The 12037-nt window shown below is 40.3% G+C and overlaps 1 long non-coding RNA gene across 1 annotated transcript; it reads right to left on the bottom strand.

The window, feature by feature from the left end:
* Window positions 1–493: 493 nt before the first annotated feature.
* On the bottom strand, window positions 494–7702 carry LOC117152750 (uncharacterized). The gene is made up of 3 exons (XR_004463287.1): window positions 7376–7702; window positions 6940–7023; window positions 494–1174 (listed from the first exon to the last, which is right to left on the bottom strand). It is a non-coding gene; the product is annotated as an uncharacterized LOC117152750 (long non-coding RNA).
* Between the last annotated feature and the right edge of the window lie 4335 nt (window positions 7703–12037).

The following is a 12037-nucleotide window of genomic DNA, read 5'->3' on the forward strand; positions in this document are numbered from 1 at the left end:
TGAAAGTGTTTAAAGGTCCTGGATTATCAGTGTTTCACAGAATGAGGATTTTATTACTCGGTAACGATAATGATGCTTTCCAGCTCCTCACAGTTCAACCTCAAATATCAGAGCTATCTGGCTTAATGACAGTTGTTACTGCCCTCATTAATCCTCAAAGTTTAAATAGGTGTTTTCATTGCACCTCAAGCAGAGGAGACCAGAACCATTCAAAAGCTGTTCAAATATATAAAAACTCAAAATGAAAGGATAATGCTGTGTATCTAAACGTGACCTCTGACCTCCCCGTTAATGGATTTTTACATGACCATATATTAATATATTCATTTGAGAACTTATTTATCAGTGTTTTTTGGATGATATAAGGACATTTTGCACCACTGACTGCAAGTCTATTGGAAATGTCATCACAGTGATGATAATGGTTCAATATTTGCTTTTTACATAGACAGGTTATATGAACAGCTTGTAAACCTGTAAAAAGAAAAGGTTTTTTTCTTTATGCAGGAGTTTCTGGAGCTGTTTCACTTCTTCGTGCAGACTGGACACAAGCTGAGCCATAAATCCTTACTCTGCTTCCACTCAAAGATCTTATATTCTGTTTTACGCCTGGCAAAGAATCATGTAAATCAAATCAGTCACATCTCTACATTGTGATTTGACTCAAATGCAAAAAGAGTTAAAGGTGACACTGTTATTGTCTTTGGAGATGTCAGGCTGAAACTTACATGTTACTAAAACGGTCTCCATCCAATCAGTCGTTTGCCTACAATAAAAAAAAATAAAAGATTTTATCTATAGTGAGCTTCTTTTTTATGAGACTGGGGGGTGAAGAATTGGGCTTGTTGGTTTTCACTGTGGTTAGTGATTTATCTCCACTGTTTGAACAGTGAGAGCAACGCACCAGAAGAGGAATCAAAATCATGATTTGAAAAAAAGAAAACCCACTGACCTGCCTGCAGTTTATTGCTTTAGGTTTGCAATTAAAACAGATTTCATTAGGTTTCCAGCCCCTTACATTCAGACCACACATGGTGAGCTACACAGGCCGACAGCCTCCCCTTCATTTTCTATAATGAGCAGTGGATATCTTACAGAGAGCAGGACAGGATCACAAGTTGTGAGAAAACTGTGGGCGGCAAAAATGACGAAGTTCCACACAATGATCTGGGGCCTGTAAGGAAAAAAACCACCACAGTAACCAATTATAGCCGAGACGTGTTTAAGTTTTTTGTTTTTTTTCACAAGTAAACTGCATTCTGTTATTTCACCACTTGCTGTAATTGGACTTGGTGTACTGTTGTCCTAACCTGTGAACATAAAGTGCAACAAATCGGGGCTTAATGATGGGAAATATTCATTGATGAGACTGAATCAATGGCACAGTCGGCCACATTCATCCGAGCTGGATCCTGAATTTGAACATTTGTATTTCCTGTTATAACTGGATATAGTGTGTGGATATAATAAAGGCTCAACTCACTATTTAGGCTGCTTGTGATTTGCCTTCATTTCTGTGTATTTGTGTATTACATTATTTAGTATTTTGTTCAGCTGTACATTTTTCTGATTTGTCTAAGACTGTGGATTATTTGTGGAGCCGAGACATATTCTCTCCATGTTTCCACACTTGGCTAATGAACTGATTCTGATTAAAAAGTTAAAACCAACCAAAGTGAAGTCAGCTACAGAGCAGAGAGCCGCTTGATCATTTATTGCTGTTTCCTTTTGCAGAAACACATGAAAAAAAGAGTCATATTTAAATTTAAGGATAATTCTCTGTGTTTTAATTGTTTGGATGATATAAATGCTTGTATCTATGATTAGTGTTCCTTTAATTTATCACTACATCCCTGGCTAACAGCGAGTCCTATAATACAGGAAAAACTAGTCGCTTCCTCTGAAATCTCTGTAATACACTATAAGGGAAAACACAATGGGTGATCTTTTCCAATAAGCTTTACATTATGTTGAACCCATTAGTCCTTTTCTTGAGTGCATGGCCAGTAATCCAACATGCATTACAACACCAGATCAATGCAGTCGAATGAAGCCATAAAGTGGATCGAGATGTGGCGGTAAATCGCCTGATGGGGACCCGCACATCCGCCCTAATGCCTTGTTTGATATTTGTCTCCAGTAAATCATGACCCATAAAAACAGGTGTAAAAGAGGGGAGAATCCAGCTCAGTATAATATTTACAGGTGGAGTAGGTGGAGGGGTGAAAGCAGAGAGACATTATTTCCCTAAATGAAATAGATCCTGACATCTGGGCATCCAAGGGCCCCATCCTCCCCCCTCTCTCTCTCTCTCTTTGTAATTACACGACATAATGGTGGTGCAGTCGCCCCGTAATCTCCCATTATAATCAGTCTCGGCTGCCTCCACTCACTCTCCACCATGGCTTCTAATTCAATATAAATGTAAATGACTGGGGGGGAGGGATAGGGAGGAAGGGGGGTCCAGAAACAGTATAGAGCGTAAACGCGGGAGTTTGATCCTAGTAGCACAAATCCGTACTTATATTTACGGTATGTCTTTATAATAACATGTAGAAATTGAATGCAGACTGTGTGTGTGACCACTGAATGTTGGTTTGGTTTAGTCGTCACTAGACTCCAGCTTTAACCTGAACAGACGACACACATTATTTTGTTAAGAGTTAAGAGTAGGAAGGTTTGTTGGGTCAGACTGATCTAGTTACTCATATTTCTGTAGAAAATTTTAAGGTTTCAATTCTTAGAGTAACAACTTGAACCACAGTCGTGATCGGGGACTCTCAGTTTAACAAGGTGTGAGAGACACTTTTACTTATTTTCTTTTGAAGCAGAACAAATGATTTACTTTATGTACGAAAGTGTTAACACAAAGTAAAATAACACAAAACGATTGATTTCAATTGCAATTCTTCCTTCAGATTCACGTATTTCATCAGGATTATAATTCTGTTTTACTACATTTGTTTTTGTTTTCCACGGCTGAATTTGACATTATAATGTGCAGAATAAAGAAGGGGCCATAACCTGGCATTTAACATATCAGTATTATTATTATTATTCCATCCCTGCTGGACTGTGATTTATTGTAATAACCACAGCCGTTAAAGTCAACTATATTATTTTTATTATTTTTTTCTTATTTCTAAGGAAGAAATATTGACTGAGAAACTTCTAATAGCGATTTTTCATATGACATCGCATTTTGGGATGAAGCTTTCATCTGTCATGTGGGGTTTAAGGAAAGATGATATCAAGTTAATATAACTCATAAGAGATTCCACTAAACATGGCACCTCTGGTACCTGCAAAGTAACTGTGAAAAATCTCATCGCAGCTTCAGTCTGCAGTGAGAAATGAGGCAATAAGTTACTAAACTGTACCTCAATTCATAATTCAAAATGCTGCGTAATTAACTTTTTCCTCCAGAGCCTTCATGTGATACCAGAGAGGGGGAGAGAGAATCAGAGAAATTTAGATGATGAGGGAGCGAGAAGTCGGAGCGAGAAGTAGTAAGAGCTTGTGTGAGGTTGGGAAAGTTGGGAAAAGGAAGGACATGTGAACATCTCTATGGAAAGCTTCAAGTGAAGAGTCTTTCACAATAAAGGCTGTAAGAAATATTTTGTAGGAAGTGTCGTTCCACTGATGGACAGAAACCCTGCCATGCTGCCAGGGTTGCATCATTTTGATCAGTTTCACAGACACTGATCTAGTTTGACACCGACTGTTCCACTGCACTTCCATAAATCAGTGCATAACTGCTTGAATTACATTAGAAATTTCTAATTCTTATATTCAGTTTGTAGGGAACTAGACTTTTACAAGCTCCGTGTATAAGGCTGAGAGCCTGTCAGATGCCTGTTGTTGGAACAGTGACTAACAAACTTTTGGAAAAAAAAAAAAGCAAAGTGCTGGTCGTCAACATGCAGACAGTGTCTCTGAACACAAGGCTGGAAGTGAGAGACAGTTATTAAGCAGCAGACACAGGTTCCCTCCGGACTAAATTAAGGTGATCTTCCACTGACGTGCTGCCTCGGTGCCGAGAGACAAGCAGGTGAACAGACAGTAGAGAACCTGACGGAACGTGGTCGGACAAATGCAGACAAGGATTAGGAAAACATCGCAGTCTCTGCGCTAAACACCCAGCTCAAAATTCTTTGATTTAAAATTTAGTGCAGGAAGAAAACCTATTTCACAAACTGTACTTCTGTAATGTGCAGACAGATTCACTGATTGATTAAGAGCCAGACTGGAAATGAGCCTGAAATGACATAGTGGTTATGTAATCAGCACCTAATGGTTGAAATTAGGAAGTAATGCCATGGCTGAACATGTATGGACAGAGAGGAAAATCCTTTGAAACTACCAGGATGCTGCATGATGCAAAACTCAGTGTCATAAACTGTAGGACTGGTGATAAACATCATCCTAAACCTGATGTACTTGATATACACACTGATGGGACAACATGTTCCTACACACTCTGGAGTTTATTCAGGGTCAAGCTCACACACCATCCCCTGCCTCAAATCAGACCAAATGTGAAATAATCCAAAAAATAACATATTACTCCTCTTTGAGTAACGTTTGCTGTTTGCTCAAAGGCCATTTGGTCATTTCAAGGGATTTTCTGACTTAAGCACACTCTGGCTATAAAGAGGTGTGGAGCCAAACCTAACAGAATATATAAAGGTAGAAAGATAGAAGCTACAAAATCCTTTTTTTGTTTTTGGCTTTTATCCTAAAGCACAAACTAAAGGAGACAAGCATCCAGTCTCTATCCAGCCAATCTCGGAGATTTACTGCAAGTAAATACAAAAGAACTGCAGTGACATCTTAAAGCCAACCGGGACGCACACAGCTGGCAGACCGATGTTCACACACAGACAGACAGACAGACAGAGAGAGTCAGACGGGCAGACAGAACGGGTGTCTAACACCGTCTGATTTGGAGACCGGCCAACTAGGGGGAACCTGTCAGACACTGGCAGGAAGCTGCTGATTAATCTGAGCAGTGATGGAGAAAAGATTCTCAGAGACCTGGGAGTATGTGAGTTTGTGTGTGTGTGTGTGTGTGTGTGTGTGTGTGTGTGTGTGTGTGTGAGCAAGGACAAGACAACAAGACAAGCCAGCAAAATGACAAGGTGTGACAAAAGGGAGGAAGAGCCATTTATTGTTATGTTGCACATATTTTAATAATTTTTATTCAGCTGATTCGACGGTGCTGCCTCTTCACACCAATAAAGCTGCACTGAATAAAGACAGAGGAGAGAGCGGGAACGAAAAGGGGATATTAAAAGCAGAGCAGATGTGAGGGAGAGACAGAGAGAGGCTGAAGGAAAGAAGGAAGAGAGCAATGAAGAAATGAAGCGAGATGCAAAACAGAATATTTGGAGGGGAGGGGAAAAGGTAAAAGTGCGAGATATGAGAGGAAGTGAAGAAGGATGAGTGGGAGAAAAAAAGAGGGAGAGACACAGGAGGTGTGGTGTTTTCTCACTAACAGGTTTCCTCTCTGCTTCACCATATATCCAGCCACCAAGCAACACTTATTTTGACAACATGTCAACTTAAAATAAAATAAATAAAAAATTGATTTGCACTCCTTGCTCCTGCTGCCCACACTGGATCGGAGTGGAAAACAGGAGGAGTGACTGGCAGTTGCAGAAAATTTAATTATGTCGACTGTGCAGCTATTTAGAAAACAAACAGACATCAGACAATCAGGGCTGATTATTAAAGTCCAAGTCACCGTGCTCCATAACATCTCAGGCCAGACAGGACATGCAAATATGGTCTCCACCTCCCAGATGGATGCACCGTCCACTGATCCACCTATATCAGACGCCCAAGTCTATTCAACTCTCAACTAATCTTTCTCTCTATAAAGCGGTAAAGCTGTTTAAGTCCGAACTCCCTCCAGACGACCAGACCCTTCACTTTATCTCTAAAAATACTTTCAGACAGCCAATGGTCACTGCCCCTGTCTTCACTGTTCCCAGCGTAAGCCCGATGGCACCCATGGGGTCCGTGAACGGCCTGAGGTGATGATGGCTGAACCTAATTGAGCTTGCTGTGTGACAATGTCAGTTTTAATGGTGTTTGAGATACTGTACAGATTCTAATCTTAAAATCAGACTGGACTTCTGCTTGTTGCGCAGGTTTTAAGGTGCAGGGAGCCTGTTTTATCATGAGACCAAACTAAGCACCATAAAAGTCAAAGTCCTGTGTGAACTGTGAACTTATCTGTTTAGATGCTAGGGAGGAACAGATTGTCTTAGATCCTTCAACACAGTGTATCCAAATGGTCCAGGATACTGCTGATACCGCAAGGTTAGGTTCCTAAAAAAACCAAAAAAGAACCCGGATAAGTCCATAAATGTTAGTGTTTACTTTTAAGGCAGTGATGGAGTTGGCCCCTGATTATATCTCAGAGTTATTAACCCCCTATGAACCTGAACGCAGTCTGAGATCCTCTGGCAGAGGTCTGTTAGTGCCATCCAGCCGTAGGTTAATAACAAGAGTCAAGGGGCCTCTTTGGAGTCAGGGAATGACTTGTTGGAGAAGCTCATGCAAGATGACTCTTTTAAATCTCTCTGGAAAACTCAAGTTAAGAACATTTTCTTTTTCCATCTTTATGTTTCATGTTATGTTTGATATTTTATGTTTCTGCTCCTATGCTCTTACATATGTTTTACCCCACCAGTCAAAACTGATTTATGGTTTTTATGCTGTTCACAAAACTCTGTGTAACTTGCTTTTTAAAAAGATCTAAATAGAAAATTATTATTACTATGATTATATGTTATCACATTCATCAGATCACCACCTTGAGTTATAAGTGAGGTTCTCAAATTTGGATGAGATGATAACTCAGTCATTCATCTTCACTATGAAAGACCTGACACCAAACCATTCTCCCGTTGCTCTCATGCTCCATCTTACCCTCAAACAGGAAGATGAGTTTCTTCAGCTCCTCCAGTCTGTGCAGCAGCTCAGGTCTTTCCACTGTTCAGTATCAGCAATTGTCTAAAATGTGTCCAAAAACAGAAAGTAAGAGGACAAAGCAGTGCTAATTAAATTTGACATTTTGCTGTACTGAGCTCATGCTGCTAAAGGCCATTATTATTCTTGTAGGATCATTTTAAACATTTCAGTCAGACTGCTGCAAACTTCTGAAGACCAAACCTTAAAATGTAAGTGTGAATACAAAACACCCCCAGTGATTTGTTTTTTTCTTTTTAAGCTTTTCAAGAGCTCTCCTTTTCAGATAAACTTCTGTTTGCATCCAACAACGTGACTTACTCATCCACTTACAGAAACGAATAGAACCTATTTTATATTTAACAGTGGGAGAGGAATTCACTGCATGTTATCTCACAGGAATGTATTTCCTTTACCAGTCATCATCTGGCCCAGACAGGCTTTCATTACACTGGCGTTTGTTTCACCTCTATCCCCTTCGAAAATCACATCCAGACAACACAGAATCCCTTTGAAATAGAGCGACAGTCGCTGGCGACCTGAAGAGATTTGCAATTCAGATGTAAATCAACCTGGTGAGAGAAAAGGTTTAAATATTAAATATCCACAAGTCCAAACGTGATCCTGGATGATTGTGTGTCATGTCAACAGCGAGTTCCCCTTCATTACTCATTTAGAGTGCCATGGGTGATTCACTCACCTTCATGCAGCCCCACATGGAGGCTTTTTTTTTTTTGCCTCTGGGAGATCACCTGTCGAGGGACTCGCTGCTTTCTGATCTTAATCTAAATGAGTGCAGTGCTCTTCTGCCTGTCACACATTTTAATGGTGTCTGCCCACACACACTCACACACACACGCACACACATGCAGATACAACAAACTTAGCTCAGCTCACACTAGGTTCATCCTCAGGAACAGTTCTGAAGCAGATCGTGTCCACTTGAAAGTAAAGCTGCCACTAGTGATTATGCTCAGTGAGCGTCAACACCTCAAACCAGACCTGCTGCATAATCTCCATCCATATTTCCTCACAAAGCAACAACTGCTCCAAACATACACATCATGCATCAGTTATAGAGAGAACATTTTCAGATCCACACTACAGGTCTGCATTTTATACTGGCAATGTTCAGCGCACTGTTCCTTTAACAAATTTACAAATTGCATTGAAGAATACTGATGACCACTATAGGAGCCTCTGATAGTTCCTAAATGTTAACTGCTCTTTGTGTGTTTGCACTAATTATAATTCCAACAGTGTCATAATCCAACAGGAAATTAGGGATAGTTCCCTCCGCTTTAATGACCAAACACAAGCTGGTACATTGCAACCACCCTCTGCACATCCCAACAATGGAGAAGCCATTTTGATCAAGAGGCACCCTTCTTCCTCCTTCTCCTCTCTTGGTTTGAAGATTGCCTGGCACTGAATGAAGAATGAGCTGTGTTAAGCTCACAAAAAGGCAGGTGAGTTAAGCCTCGCTTTTCATTCTTCCATTTAAGCCCTGGGAATGAATCTCCAGATAATACTTGCACCTTTGGCCTTGGGAATTGAAAGGCCCCTGTGTTTCTGCAGGATGCAAGGCCATATTGGATCTGGGAAAAGGGCCCCAAACGCCATTACAGCTCATTTAAAGTTAAAGATGGAGCTTTTTTCCTTCCTTTCTTTGCCCTGGGGTGTATAGAGCCTCCTCAGAGTGGAGGACTGGTATTAGCTTCAGCCGCCAGAAAAACAGAGGGAACAGATAAGAGGGAAGCCTGTTTAAACTATGCAGCACTTCTGTAAGATGTACAGTGGAGTGGAAATGCCCCTAAAGATTTAACTGGGGGAAAATGTAGTATGAATTAATTTGATAATACCAAAAAAGGAAACCTAAACATAAAAAGGTTAAATATGATGTAAGTCTGTAAGTTCTTTGGTAAAATAAAAGCAACAATATGAAAACCCCAAAAATAAATAAATAACACAATAAATTATGTCAATTATGCTGGAAAACCCACAAAACTCATGTCAGCATTTTTTTTTTACCTGAACTGAAGAAGTTCCTCATGAAAATGTTGACAAAAAACTGCTGAATGCATCAACTGCCATGTTTTCTGTTCTGCTGTGGGCACCACAACTGAAACAGCAAACACATTCACAGACCAAGGTTAATAAAACTATCTACATTAAAAAGATATTACCAGGAGAAAGTGAGAATTACAGTATATGAACTTAGCAATTTTTGTGAAATGGCCCTTTAAAAACACTTACAATTCATACTGTTTCTTTTAAAACACACAACCTTTAATTAAGACAAACACAGTGTGAGGTCAAACTTAAATATCAGCAGAGGATCCATGACTTTTGGTGTGTGTCTTACGATTGCTGATGAGTGTGTGCTCCCTGCATTGACACTGTGTGTGTGTGTGTGTGTGTGTGTGTGTGTGTGTGTGTGTGTCAGTGTAAAAATCCTGGTGCTAAACAATCTGAGGTTTTTTCTGTGTTGCCTGACTTATTGTATTTGAGTCCCTGTGTGTGTGTGTTTCCTGTGTGTTTCCTGTGTGTGTGTGTGTGCCCAATCAGCTGTGTGAAGAAACACACCCCCTTCACTCTCTTGCCGGCTGTGTGGCTCCTTATTGGTTGTGCTGCATCAGCCACAGAGCTCCCCATTGGCTGAAAGACGAGTAGGAGGCAGTTTGTTGCTGTTGCTAAGATCCTGTTGCTAGGTTCCCGGCTGTTGCTAGGAGACATGTGATGCATTATGGATGGCTGGTTTCCTCATGGAGGAGCGAATCTGAAATGCTGATGACTGGAGCCTCCATCACTCTCTCCGGCTCTATCACCCCACACGTTTTCTATCACACTTTCTGTCTTTTGGCGATTCTCTATCCCTCAGTCATTCTGTCGCTATGGTTTCTTCACTCGTTGTTCAACTTAGTTTTCACGTATACTGCAATACAGCCAAAGGTTAAGATCCATTTGGATGGGAAATATTTGCCCTGCCCTTCTGTAATTAAGATAATCATTTCATTCACCATTTGAGTCATTTGTTCTGTGTACGAGGATAGACTATTTGTTCTTTGCCAACAGTAACCCACCCCTGCAGATTCCTTCTCTGCAGCATCAGGAGGGCTTGTCTCTTCCTCACCTAGTGAGGCAGTTTTCCTTATTCACTTGTCAACTCCCCACTGGACAACTGCAAGGTCCACCTGCTAATGCACCTCTCTAACTAATCCAGGATGCTGCCGCCTGCCTGCTTTCTACTCACCAAGGTTTTCCACACTTCTCTGATCACTACAGAGGTTCCCTTCAGTCCACGATCCTGGTGCAGGCCTGCCAGGCCGTGAAGGGAACTGCTCCTTCCTACCTCTGCCTGTGGGTGACTGGCTGCACGATCAGGCTTTGCAAAGGTTTGGTTTCAGAAGAGAGGGAGGCACAAGGCAGCTAAAAAAATAAAAAAATCAAATTATGGATTTAAATTTTAAATTGATAAAAAATATAAATAACAGTAAGTTGGTTATTGTGCTTTACATAAAAACAAATACTGGTCATTGATAATTATGTATTTGCATTGGTATGAATATCAATATCAAAACATAGATTTGATTTTTTTTCAACTCAAACCTTTTTTCAGCACTGGTTAGAGTCCGCAGGTAGTGCAGCTTGTACGTAGCCTCAGCCAGAGCACGGCCAAAAAGGTTTCTAAATCTAATTCCTATTCCTCACATTTACTTGCTTACCTTAGCATCACAGAAATGTTGACACAACAAAGTGACCGGTGATCTTTGGCTTCCTCTCTATTGATTGCTTGTAAGGATGATAATCTAATAAAGCCAATTGCATCGCTGCACTCTTTACGAGATAAGAACATCACCCTCAGGCTCTGAATGTACACGCAGTATAAAATTACCTTCATGCTGAAAGTGCACTGAGATACTGCAAATAATCTTTCCCTTGCTACTAAAAAAGACGTGCTGGGTCATTCTGCATCAGAGAGCGGCCTCCTTGCCTGATCAAAGCCCTTTCCTATTGGCTTGATGCAGAGTGACAAAGTTGCTTTAACACCACCTTCACGCTCCTCTAACTGATTTTCACGCACTTTAGCTGCTCATATTTTTCAGCACAACAGAGTTCAGAGAGATCTGATGTTATTCATGTACAGTTCCTTGTCATTTGAACTGCACAAACAAAGCTTCACCTTGATATTCATGTGTAAATAAACACTGAGCTCTGCATACAACCACGCAGTTTTATACGGTGCCAGTTAAACAACAAAGTGTGCAGATGTTCGGCATCTAAGCCAGTAGACTGCGACAGAATACTAACCTGAGATAAACTGTTTGTTGACAGATGAATCTCTGGCCTGTTGTTTTTCCACCATCCAAACACAGCCAACATTCAGAGCACGTGCACGTAATTGAGACCCACCATCATTACTGACCCCTGCAGGCTTGGAGTCCAAATAACAACATTTAAAACGTGACCAACATGAAAAAACAACAATAAAAAAACAGCAACTAATGGGCAAAACTGCTAATGGGCCATGTTTCATTCAAAATGTTTTTACACTGCTGTTGTGTACTGACCCCAGAGGGTTTGGTTTGCTAAGGAGAAATTATTTAAACACATACAAAATCATTTATTTTATTAACGTCAATGTAAAACAACATTTAGTCAAATGTGGTTGGAAACACATTTGAGGAAAATGTGAAAATAAAGTAAATGCATCAGTCTCTCCAAGACTCATACATAAGATTTTAATTTTTCAAGTGTAACAACGTCAGTAAATGGTCAGGTTTTGATAACAGACACAGAAAATAGACAGAAATTAGCTGTACTATGTGTAATATGTGTGAACACAGTTGTAGTAAGCTGGATCTGGATGCGATACACTTGAAGTCTAATGACTTAATTTTACAACAGGAAATCACAAGAACATTTGCAGGAGGCAAATTATCTTAAACCTAATCAGCTTCAAAGATATTATTTTCAAGTTTTATTCATTTTCCTATGGGGTATTGTAAACCCACACTTTTAAAACCTGCATGCACCTGCTGCAGAGATAAACACTTTC

Source organism: Mastacembelus armatus, chromosome 17, assembly GCF_900324485.2.
Source record: "Mastacembelus armatus chromosome 17, fMasArm1.2, whole genome shotgun sequence".
Taxonomy (NCBI): domain Eukaryota; kingdom Metazoa; phylum Chordata; class Actinopteri; order Synbranchiformes; family Mastacembelidae; genus Mastacembelus; species Mastacembelus armatus.